The sequence below is a fragment of the Chrysemys picta genome, chromosome 7 (genome assembly GCF_011386835.1).
Source record: "Chrysemys picta bellii isolate R12L10 chromosome 7, ASM1138683v2, whole genome shotgun sequence".
Taxonomy (NCBI): Eukaryota; Metazoa; Chordata; order Testudines; family Emydidae; genus Chrysemys; species Chrysemys picta.
Window position 1 is genome coordinate 102,609,591 of NC_088797.1, and position 13,117 is coordinate 102,622,707.

Sequence of the window (13,117 nt, forward strand, 5' to 3'; positions counted from 1 at the left end):
TAAATCATGGTTTAAGGACGTGAGTAATTTAGCCAGAGGTTATATCTATTACAAGAGTGGGTAATGAGCTTTTGTGACCTGCAATGTGCAAGAAATCAGACTAGATGATCATGATGGTCCTTTCTGGCTTTAAAGTCTGAGTCTATGAGTCTATATGATCAGAGCGAGGTTACTAGAGACATTATTGTACTGAGTTTCTTGGTGGTAGTGTTATCATGTGAATGAGATTATTATCCTCTAGTCCTGACAGAATGAAAAAATGCTTGTATTTTGTTTGGAAAAAAATCCAGCTTAAAAATAAGGGGAAATGATGATTGATTTGTTGTAGATTATTATAGGAATTACCACTTTCCAGAGATATTATTTCAATTTGTGTGATATATGAAGGCAGTAGTTTGTATGTCCTAGGGGTATGTATATATTTTTAGGAGAGGTGACAGTTTTGTAATGCACACTTAGTTTCTAGTTCATCTTTAGCCATAAGGAGAGTTATGTAAATTTTAGCCTTTTTTATATTCAGTTTTTCATTGTGATAATTCCCAATTTATATGCCGCTTGAATGAGTTTAATGCACTTTATGATGCTCATCAAAATAATCTTTCATTAAGAAAATTCACTTAAAATAGCTTTGTGTTTTTGTTAAAATCAGTTTAATACGATGGGTCAGCATTTTGCTAATAATGTATATAGTTTCACAAGTGAGACTAAAACCTTCCATCTCAATTTAGAGTGTGTGTGAGTGAGAAACTTCCAGGTTATATTTAGAGAATTTAGTGGTCAGATGTAATAATATTTGGAATGTCTTATAAAGTTTCATCAGAATTAATTCCTCACTGGAGACTTGCCTTGTTTCCAAACCATTAATAGCTAATATAAGATCATCCCTGGTAGAGGCTTCCAACATAAGGTTGTTGTCATCTGTTATGACTAGCAGTATAATGGGATTTGATAATTTGGCAATTCTTTTTGGGAAGATCCCAACATAGATCTATACAAATTACTATGTCTATTTAGAAATATGAGGTTATGGAAAGTACTATAGTAATTTTCTGTGGCATAATTTTAGATAGCTAGCAGAAATCTCAATGTCTGAATTCCTCAAATTGTAGATCTCTTTCCTTCCCCCCCTCAATTTTAATGGGTTACATCATTTTCATTCCAATAAAAGAAGATGTTAGAATGACAGTTATATGTATCATTTGTTTTCCTTAAATATTTTTTCAAAGGAAGCCTTTTAATATTATGCACATTTTAAAGGTTTGGATAACTTTTTCTTCTCATATTAAATTTATTATAGTTCAAAGATTTGTCATGAGCTGATGCACAGGAAGTGATCTGTTCTTAGAAAGTTGATTTATAAAAGATCTTAAGTCTAAGGTTCCCCCCCCCACACACACAAATTAATGAGAATCGATTTCAGGTAACTTAAAATTCTTCTTTGAATTATTGTCCCTATGGGCACATCCGTGCACATCGCTACAGTGGAGCACTCATAGGGACAAAAACACCTCAAAGAACTCCAATTACTGTGTAGGTAAAGAACCTCTCCCTTTCCCTTCTATAAAATATCCTGTGTCTCTCCATTATTGTTCCTTAGATACTTACTGATTCAGGACTTATATTTGTTTACACTGCAGATTTCACTATTTCTAAAATGTAGGTAGATTTGTAAGGATAGAATTGCTGATTTTCAAATGAAGGAGTGGTCTAATTGGACAGATTTTTTTTTTAAACCTGTTTCACAATCTATTAGGGAAGAGTATGTATACATGTTTACTGTTTCCATTGTGCTGTAAGCCATTTCACACTTGCCTAATATGACACTAAATCAAAGGGAGGGAGGGGAATCTCTGGAAAACTTCATGTTACTCATGTTTTTAAGATCAAGGAACATATAACAGCTCACCCTGCACATAATCACCTTCTCCAACTAAAATCTGAAGACGCAGATGGGTTTTGTATAGTACCCCAATAGTGGACAGGTCTGAAAGTAAAATCCTGAGCCAAGGGTCCTCTACTGAGAGCATCCTGCAACAATCCAGACATTTATGCTAGGGACTGTTCACAGAAGCACCACAGCTGCTCTCATCTGCAGCAGTAGAATATGGAGAAGTAGAGAGACAGGCCATCTTTCAAAGCCAGGCCTATAAGCCCATAAGGTTTATAGAATCAAGCCAACACAACAGATTAAATATGGAAGTAAACAGGAAGCCAGAGCAGCTTCTGCAGAATAGGTGTGATTTCTCTATGGCCACTGCCAACATGCAGGCAAAGTCCTAATTGAAGAGAAATGTTCACAATTGCCTTGCCAGATACTGATTAAAACCAGGCTTTTTGGCCTCTGATTCCATCTGTGATCCAAGAAGCCGACACGGGTCCACAACTTGTGAATACTACTATCACTGCCAGAGACCCCAGGGCCAAAATATGGTCCTTTGTACTTAGCAGAGAAGTCATCTTAAGCATACTGTGAAATTACAAATATGTTTGGTAACTATCCAAAGTGTTCCAAGCCCCGGTTATCTGCAGGATGTTAATAACTGTGAGCCATACTTCACTCTGTCCAAACAGATTTCCTGGATTTATTTTTTTTTTAAACACAAAAGAGTGTTCAAGACTCAGTGAAAACATTAAAACATTTTTATTTTCAGAACAATTTTACATAGAGCACACCCAAGAAAAGGGACAGAAGGATGGTCCCATGGCTAGGGTGCTAGCCTGGACCTGGGGAAATTTGGGTTTAATTTCCTTCCTTTGCCCACAGACTTCCAGTGTGACCTTCAGCAAGACACTTTAGACTCTCTGGCTAGGTCTACACAACATATTAAGCCTGGTCTGTGTCTCAGGTTCAAACCTAAGCCTCACTTCCGTCCACACAAAAATTAGTCTGACTTAGTCAGTAAGCACTCAGGACCCTACTAGGGAAGTGGTTCAGAGACTGAGTCATGTTGTGATTCAGGTCCTGTCATTTTGCAGTGTAGATGTAGCAGAAGCTGCATATCTGAGTCACAAAGACTGCATAGTGCAGCATAGAAGCGTTAGCATGACTGTGAGAACCAGGTTCGGCAATTGTACAATGTAGGGTGGACACTGAAGCATAGGCTTGGAAACATAGAGCCCATAGACTTGGATTTACAATGCAGACTACACATATCATCTGTGCCTCAGTTCCCCATCTGTAAAATCAGGATAATACTTTTCTATCTCTCCCGGGTGCTGTGCAGATAAATACATTAAAGTCAACATCACACTTTTTGAGATCTACTCATGAAATGTGCTAGGTATTAGTATTAGTATTTCTCTAGGCAATGTGTGTAACACTAGTTCTGGTGAAGAGATTGTTTGGCAGAAGTATAATATCTTGAGCCATAAATAGTGATTTTTTTTTAATTTTGTATTAAAAATCTACAGTGTAACTGAATGTGTAGGAGTTGATATTTTAACTCATATAAAATATACAGTTGAGGTATCTGAATGTGCTGATAGGGTTATTGGGTATAATCCTGATTTGATTCACAAGGCTCTTGCTAGCAAAATACAATTAATTAGTGTTAATGTTTACATGTAAATGACATTAGCAACCATAAAAAAGACAAACTTCTTTTCGAGAGTACCCCCACACAAAAACCTGCATTTTCCATTCGGCCCAGCTGCGTCACCAAAATTCTGGATCTCATGTAATATCAGACCATTTAGATGAGTTCCACCTTAAAAACAAAACTATTCCTGTATTTTGCCTTGATTTTAAATAAATGTGAGTATTAGAAATGGGAGCTACTAAAATGTTCAGAAGATTTAATCTGTTGGGTTTTTTTTCTTTTCCCCTACAGAACAGGCTGGCTCAAGGAACTCATAATGGGACACAGCTTTTCCAAGTCCTGGGTCACCATTTCAAATCCATACAAGATCAATAATAAAATAAAGGTCCTTATCATTTGGAGCCTGGCTCATTTAAAATTAGTGGGTGATCTCAGTGTAGTCTATATTTTGTGTGTGTGATGTGGACATCTGTCCATTACAACAGGTTTTAATTGGCACCTTTGTTTGCAGATTCTTCAGAGACACCAAAGATTAATTGGGCTATGGAACAGAATTATACTCATACTTTGAAACACCTCCAGAACAGGCTGGAGGCACACGAGATGGACTACCACACAGTAATGTTTATGTTGATAGAGAACTTCATATATTCAGGTCTGTCAACATGGCATCTTTCCTGATGACTAACTTCCACTAAAAAAAATCTGCTTTCCTTCAAAATGTATTTCTTTAGGAAAGAGGAGATGAGTGGTGAATTGTTCAAGCATATTAGGTAGGGGCAATGCTGACATGGCTTCTGGAACAAACGACATTAAAAAGAGGTGTGTTGTGCAAGGATTTCCAGGAGACTATGTGTAACCCATGCACTGGTTATATATGCAGTCATTCAGATTTAATATTCTGAATCCTAAGTGAGATATCAACCAGCTAGAGAAGTTTGCATATCTCTGTAGTATTTACATATTCATTTTTCTATCCCACCAAACCATCAACATATTATGTCAAGTCAAAGACTTCAGTCTTCCCCTTAATGGACTTTCATTCTGATGCACTGGGAAATGGTTGTGGTAGCAACATATTTTTATTGCCTGTGAAACATAGTTAAAAACCAGGATAGTATAGAGAGCAATATGATTTATTTAACATCTTTATGTATATATCTATACAAAAGAAAGGAACTTACCAAGCTATGGTTTTGTAGAAATAAGAGTAATAGCTAAGCACTGTTCACATTTATCGACACTTTTTATTTGGACATTGGCTCTACAGTTTAACTGCATTCTACCTTAAAGAAGAGATTAGGGAATTTTCCTCTTGCTAGTGATGCATATGAAAAAGAAAGCTGTTTAACAACAAAGCCCTGATATGAAGGATCTGGAGATTAATCAAGCATGCCAATTTTGCTGTCAGAAACTGCCAATTTCTTTAAAACTAATGACTTGGAAGATTTTCTAGTAGATAAAAATAAACTTCAGTATATTTACGGGACATGTGAAGTGCAAAAAAAAATGTTTGGCTGAGCAATACATTCACACATGGCAATACAAAATGCCCAATCTGCAGGATTTTCAGCCAAGAAGAACATGCTGTTTTTTGCTAAGTGGCCAGGTGGTATATTGTCGTGCACTGCATTAGTAGGGAAAGGTAGCAGGAATTAAGAGAGGAAGCCTGTGGATTCTGCACATAGCACTCAATCCATCTTAATGGAAAGGCTTCCTCTGACTTCAGTGGGAGCTGGATCAAGCCTATAGAGGACACCTGTTCATGTAGGAAATTTTGAGCAACATGTTATTCTCACACTGGCCAGTCATTCCACAGGCTGACACTATAAACAAGATAATGAAGAGGGTTGTTTTGATTAACTTCTCATTAGCTACATCTACACTACAGCTGGGAGCAACCTTCCCAGCTTGGGTGAATAGACACACTCTAGATCTGTTCAAGTTAGCACACTAAAAAATATCAGTGTAGCAAGAGGTAGCACAGGCAGCAGCTTGCGCTAGCCACCTGAGTATAAAGCCACCAAGATACCCCGGGTACATACTTGGGTGGCTAGGCTGAGCCATCACTTGTGCTACCCCCAGCTACACTGCTATGTTTTGTGCACTAGCTCAAGCAGAGCTAGTGCATCTCTGTCTACCTAAGCTGGGAAGCACGCTCTCATCTGCAGTGTAGACATACCCATTGTTGATACTCAGCAAGTAATGAATAAATAATGCAGACAGATTTTATCAATCTTAGACTGTCAAATAATTGCTAGGAGATGAAAGTATGCAATGTCCTGTATTCTGCTGGCATTTTTGGCTAGAGAGTATGAACAGCTAGAGACTTGAACGGTCCATTAATGTTACCAGAGTACTAAGTATAGCTGTAGAAACTCTATATTTCCTGTCATAGGGGCTCAATGAAAATTTTGTTTGTGTCGGTTTTCATTCCCCAGATATCACAAATACTTACCCTTATGTACCACCTTACCTGTTCATAGTAATGCCAGAGAGAATATGATCTCTGTTTAATAGCTGAGGGAACAGAAGAAGAGAAGTAAAGTTACATATTTAAGGCTTTATAATAAGTGGCAGTGCTGGGATTTGAACACCCTTTTCCCTGGTGTATTATTAGTGAATAGCAAAGAATCAGATCTGAGTGCTCTGCATCAAAAGATGGATACGGTAAGGGAGCTGTCTGTCTGGGGAAACAAGTTTGACCAAGTTTCTCTGTAGGAAAGGGGGAGTGGAAAATTCCCAAACAGAACAAAGGGGCAGAGGTGAAAAAGCAGGTGTTTAAAAAGTACTCACAGGGGGAACAAAGTGTAATACTTCTGAGTCTGAGTTACCTCTCAGTCTGAGCCTCTTTAAGCCTGATGAGTCATCCTTGAGGCTCTGAGCCTGAGCCTGCTTAAGCTTGATGAATTATTCCTGAGCCAGAGAGTGTGATGAGTCAAAGGCAATTACCTGCAGGTCTTGCGATAGTCCCCACACTATTCAACCAGGGTTCCGCCAATCCACAGGTGAGGACCCACCCAGCGGATTCCAAAGCAGATACATAGACTCCTAAGGGAAGCAGAATCTCCAGTCTGCTCAATGTCACTACCTTGCCAGGGCACTCCCATTGCAAATAATGTCCACAGATTGCCCTTGCTCCTGTTCTAGCTCCTGCCTGTTTCTAACCTGCATCTGCTCCTGCCACAGCCACCCACCTGGCTATTCTGACTCCACTTTTTGTGCTTGGCCTGGCAGCCAAGATGGAATCCCCCAGCACATCCATTACCAAGATGTCAGAGTTAGTTCAGAGCCAAGTTGCCTTGCTGCAATTGGAGAATGCTTCTCTCCACTCACAGATGCTCATAGCCCCAGTACACTCAGTGCAGCGAGCCACAGTGCCCCTAGAATGAGGCCCAAAGATCCCACTGCCTGAGAGGTTCAATGGGAACCACTAGAAGTTCTGCAGTTCCTCAACCAAGGCCATATGTTGTTCCTGATGTGCCTTATGATGTACACCACTGATCAGACCAAAATAGGACTTATCAGTCTATTGACTGGTGAGGTCCTAGACTGGGCCTCACCTCTCTTAGAAGAGGCCAGTCCAGTGCTTGGCCTTTTCAACAAGTTTGTCTGAGCCTTTTCACTCATATTTGATGACCCAAACCATACTTGTATGACCGAAGTGGCCATTCAGTTTCTTAAACAATCCTGTCAGTCCATCTCAGCATGTGTCACTCACTTTCAAGGTTTTGTCATTGACATTGTGGAACAAGGCAGCATGGATCTATCATTTTTGTCAGGTCTGAAAAATGATGTGAAGGTTGTGTTGATCTGGGTTGACCCCACTCTCCACTGTGCTGAACTCATCCATAGAACTGTGCATATGGATTGGCGGTTGACTGTTTAAATGGCACCAGGAAAAAAAAGAAGAGATCTGATCAACCCCAGTCCTGCTCCATTCCAGTCACCCACACAGGTGGCCCCTTTGCCAGAGCCCATACAGGTCAATGTGATGTAAAGATGCCTCATGGATCAGGAGAAGGAAGGAACAGCCTTTGCCTGTACTATGGTGGAGAAGGACACTTTGCCTCCTCAAAATTCAGATCTGCAGCAGGCCTGGGATATGACCACATGCAGTCCCATTATAAGGGTTGTGGCTTGAATAATCATGGAATTGGGTTCCCCGAACAGAAACCATTATTCTGCCAACATGCTCTTTAACATCAGTGGATGGTTGCAATCCCACTTGCAAGTCTTGTTCCATATCTGAATCCCATCTACACCTGAGGTAAGTACACCCTGCTTGCACTTGTGGATTCTGGAGCCTCTTTTTGTGGTTGCTGGGTTTGCTTAGGCTAACCAGCTTCCGATACAAAGAAAGCTCATCCCAGACCCAGTGGAACTGATCAATGGTATCAGGTCCTGTCACCCACAACTCGAGGCATTTTACCTGCCCGTCTTGAGACCCTACTCCATTCAATCAGGGTTCAGCCTGTCCACCCAGATGATCCCAAGGCATGTATATAGGCTTTGAAGGGAGGCCATCTCTCCAGTTTTCTCAGTAACACTTCTGGCCAGGAACACTCCCATTGCCAGTAGTTTCAACACACTGCCTTGCTCCTGCTTATGCTCTAGTCAGCCCCTGTTCTAGCTTCCATCTGCTCTTGCCTCAGCTTGCTGACTGCAATTCTGACATAAATGAGGAAGAAAAAAGTTAGGGCAGGAGATGGGACGAGATGGGCATGTTTTTGTAGCAGGGTGCTGGTGGTACTGTTAAACTGCAGCACCAACCCAAAGTCAGAGAGAGATGATGATTCAACTCCATGATTAGGAGGAGAAGCCATGAACTGCAGGGGAAGAATCCTGAACAGCCCAGAGGACTTTACTTAAGCCCACAGAACTCGCCAGAGTAAGGAAAGGAAATGCATATAGATGTATTTTCATAAGGCAACCACCGCTGAAGCAACTGATTAAGAGCAATGAGTTTCCCACAGCCCCTCACACAAGATTTCCCCCCTCTTGCACTGTTCCATTCCTCCAGGCCTCCCTAGAGGAATGGAAGTCCGACCCCTGCTCGGGGGACCTATCCTCTCACATCAACCCTCTTGCTTCTGGGTTCACCTTCCCCTGACTAAGCTGGATTTTCCCCTTTTCCTAGGAGCCACTGCCCAAGCCATACACTCCTCAGTGGTCCTCTACTTTGGCCAGTTCTCATCAACAGCTTTCTTTCAAATTCCTCACCAGCAGCCCATAGTTCCTGCTCTCCTTCCAAACTCTGCTCTCTCCCAAGCAACTCCTGCCAGCTCTTCCTTGCTGCTCTCCTCTGACCCTCAAGTAGCTTTCACCTGTCCCTTTCTGACTGTCTCAGGCTCTGACTCACCCACTTTCGTTCCCTCAAGCCTAACCGGGAGGGGGGATGGCAACTGACCAATCACAGGTGCACTGGCCTCTTTGCTCTTAAAGGGCCAATGTCACCCTACGATAGTGTGCTTATTATTTTATATAGACCTGTATATTTCCTCATACTATTAAGTAAAGAATAATGGTGTCTTAGAATCCTGTGCGAAGTCTGCCTGTGTGTCTGGCTTTCATTATTGTGTATCCTTGGGGGGGGGGGGTAAACTGTAAACCAGAAAGCTCACATCTTTGGTGAGATTCTGGGGAATATGCAAGAGCTGCTGGAGAGGCTTGGGGGTAAAATAGCACTAATTTTAAGGCTTAGGCAATTGGATTGTGGAGTCCCCACTGCCAAGTGGGATGTTAGACATACAGTCTTGCCATGGAGTGCGTGCCTAGAATTCCAAATCGAGGAAGAAAGTGTAAACTCTGTTCAGCCCCAGCAAGCAAAGGGCATGAGAGATTCTGCATTTGGATCCCCCTGCAAGTATCCAACAGGGGGGAGCATAACCAGACCTGTGACCAGGGGAATAGGGATTGGGACAGAGAGTACATACAAGCAGGGGTGGCTCTAAGTTTTTTGCCACCCCAAGCACGGCAGGCAGGCGGCTTTCAGTGGCGCACCTGCGGGCGGTCCGCTGCTCACGCAGCTTTGGCGGAATGCCTGCGGGAGGTCCGACGGTGCCGCACCATTGGCGTCCCCGCCAGTGAATTGCCACCGAAGCCGCGGGACCAGCGTACCTCCCACAGGCATGACGCCAAAAGTTGCCTGCTTGCTGCCCCCAGCGGCTTGCCGCCCCAGGCACACGCTTGCTGCACTGGTGCCTGGAGCTGCCACTGCATACAAGAAAGAAAGCTAACTGAAAGAGCTAAAGTAAAAATATTGGAATGGGAAAGGAAAGTGATAGAGTAGAAATAAAGTCAAGGGGAAACAATCACAGGGTAATATAATATATAGCAAAGAGAGGAAGCATTGAGAGAGAATATAAGCCTTTTGTTTTTTAAAAAGGTATGGATAAGAAAAATAATAATAATATAATCTATTGAAGTATTGTGATTAATATTTGTAAAGAACTTTAGAGCTCTCAGTCGTTTACAAAAAATGGGATCTGATACATCTCTTTCTGAGGGATGTGTGCTAGTATTCATAATATCTATAACTCTATATTAAACTCTTAATGTACCTCTGTCCTCTTACCCTCAGGAACTGTTGACTCACAATGTTCACAACCAGGGACTACAGCTCACTTAAATATCAACTCCTTCCATCTTAAGTAAGCTCTTTTGGTTCCCCTTACTTTTCTACAGAGATGATAACATTTTTTGGCTTGGAGTGCTTGCTTTAACATAATATACTCTTGCATAGGTTGTACATTATTCTCTATTTTTTTTAATAAACCTTGAGAGAAATGTTCTGTTCTACAACAAGGATAAAACATATGCCTATAACAAGCTGACAATATTTGCCTGAAACAGCCCAACTTCCCTGTTGGAAGTTGTTCATCCTGCTGTAAAATCAGTAAAGGTTCTAATGGTTCACAATTACCCTAACTGCAAGAGTCTTTCAGATGAAAGATGTAGGCTGAACAGTCCTGAAGGAAGAACCCTGCGAGCAAACAATCATGGGGAGAACATGGAGTTAAACTTTATCTTGTTAATTTCTTTAAATCAATGCCCAGGCATTTTATGTAGTATGTGGACTATATTTTAAAGAAGTTGCGACAGTCATTGCTCATAATGCCAGACTTAATACTTGGGCTTTTTTCCTTAAGTCAACTATTAGGATTTAGAGAAGGACAAGACAATCCTTTTGTCAGCTTGTTCAACTCAATACTACAGTAGCTTCTCCCTCCTCTCAAAAAGAAAACAGATATAGTTGAGTTTGTGCGCTTCATAATAGGTGTTCTGTTAGAGACTAGTGTGAAGATGCATATGGTTTTCCACAAGAAACTCTGTTTAGACTCTAAATAGACTTCATTTTCCTGAGATTGTGTCAGACAAGGGTCTGTGCTACTCACCCCAGTTTCTGCTGGATATTGGAACAACAGAAATCAATGATCCACAATATAGTTTTTTGTAAGGTGTAATAGCCACCTAGCAGTAGGACCCTCATTCACTGATTACTTTTTTCCCTTTAGGGGATTTCTCATCAGTCAAGCCTGGCTTTTCATTAAATACTTTTTATTTCCTTTCAATTTTCATCTGTTCAGAAATATTCCAATCAAAGACTTGCATCTCCTTCTCCTTGGAATAGTGGCATTGTCAACAACTGCTTAGGTTCATTTTAAATGAAACAGAATAGTACATTTTCCTATAAGAAGACATTTTTTCAGTCACTATTATTTTTCTTTAGATTTTCTTTTTAAAGGACTTTTCCTCTTGCTTCCTTTCCAGATATGAAGGACAAAATGATCCTATGACTACAACCTCTGCACAAGACTTTTGCTATCCTATCCCCAGTTCATAATACATATTCTATCTCAAGTTTTGTGAGAAATGTGCATAGAGATGATGTTTGTAATGGGAGAATGCCTATGCCTGTAGTGCACAATTGCTTTAATTTTGGGCTTTGAATATTATTTATAAGTTTCTGGAAGAAACACATTGCAATGACTGCACTAGAAGGCACTCAGCCTGCAGCCTTTTTTTTTTCCTCTGAGAGATAGGTTCTGGAAAAGGATGGTTAGGCCACACCCTCTCTTGGCTGGCATGGAAACATAGCACAGTGCATTCTCTGTTACAGGAATCCTGTTGTTCAGGGTGCAATTTGCTCATGTTATAGGTATGCTCTGAACAATCTTTGTACAGGGGAAGCTCTGACACTTGCTTAGCTCCTGTTGCTGGCAGAAGTAATAAAGATTGTAGGGCACCTTCCCCCTCTGCCTGCCAGGGACAAAGTATTATGGTTAGACTGCTATCAAGGTCAGTCTCTCATGGTGTTCTTGAGTGCTGCAGAAAGGGCCTGCCTAGCTGTTTGGGACAGAGGAACAGTGGGGAGAAGGCTGCCTACAACCTCTTCTCTTTTCACACACACAGGCCAACAAACTTAGTTCTAAATTGCAACACATGGGAAAGGGCATAAACTGTCTCCAGAAAATGACACTCAGAACTTACTGGAATATAACAGACTGTTAAGTATCTGGCATTAAAAAAATCTTAATCTTTCAAGCTACATACAGGATGGAGTTAAATATGTATATTTTATTTTACTGCTAAGTGACTTATGGTATTTGTCCTATACTGTTAACATTATTAGGTACTCAGTTTAGAGGGGAGAGACTTATCAGCTTGTTACACACAAATAAATAGGATTGTTTATTTGGGTATGTGATTCTATGGAATCAAGTGCAGATGACATCTAGTGGCTTATAAGTGGACAATTTTTTACTGATTAATGAAAATTTTAAACACAATAAATGGAAGCGCTGAACAACTCAATCACCTTTGATGTAAAATTATCATATGCATGAATTCTGATGTGAGGGGAAATCTACAAGCCAGGAAAGCTGTGCCAAATATTTGCATTGAATCTCAAATTTAGCTCTGGATTTAAGGATCCTATGTATTGAGTAACCTCAGGCTTTGCTCCTGAAATTCAGGTTATAAGTCATTCACTCTGCTAAAAAAGTCACAGCCTCTCTTTGGTCTACCTCCCTGATCACCTCCACAGCTGGGAGGTTCCAGTTCATTGAAATCAAATGCCTGTCAGATCTCTAGGATTTTCTTCACTTTCAACACCTACAAACTTCAGGATTCACTTTGTGGGCCTCTTTATGAATGGTACAATCTTGTATACAAGTCATGCTTATTGAGTGCTGTCCAAGCAAATTAACCAAAAAAGGGGAGATACAGAGAAAATAGTAAGAACATTGGTTAACACTCACAAATTCGTCTAGCTGCTATGCAGCTGCTCTCTGAAACAGACTGTAAGACAGACCTAATTAATTAGCCTTGCTTCCATGTAGTATTATTGATCAATGCAAAAACTATAAATCTTACCTCAAATAATAAATAGCTCTCCTTTGACTTTGCAAACTCCGCTACGGGGAGTTCTCCTCAAAAATTGTAGGGAATTTAACTGTCTTATTAGGTCAAATACTAGTCTCAGCAAAATGTTCACTTTTACTGTGGAGAAATGAAAACAGCTGAGTTGAGGAGACATATCTTCTTACGGAAGAGCTGCAGTAATTGATTTTTTT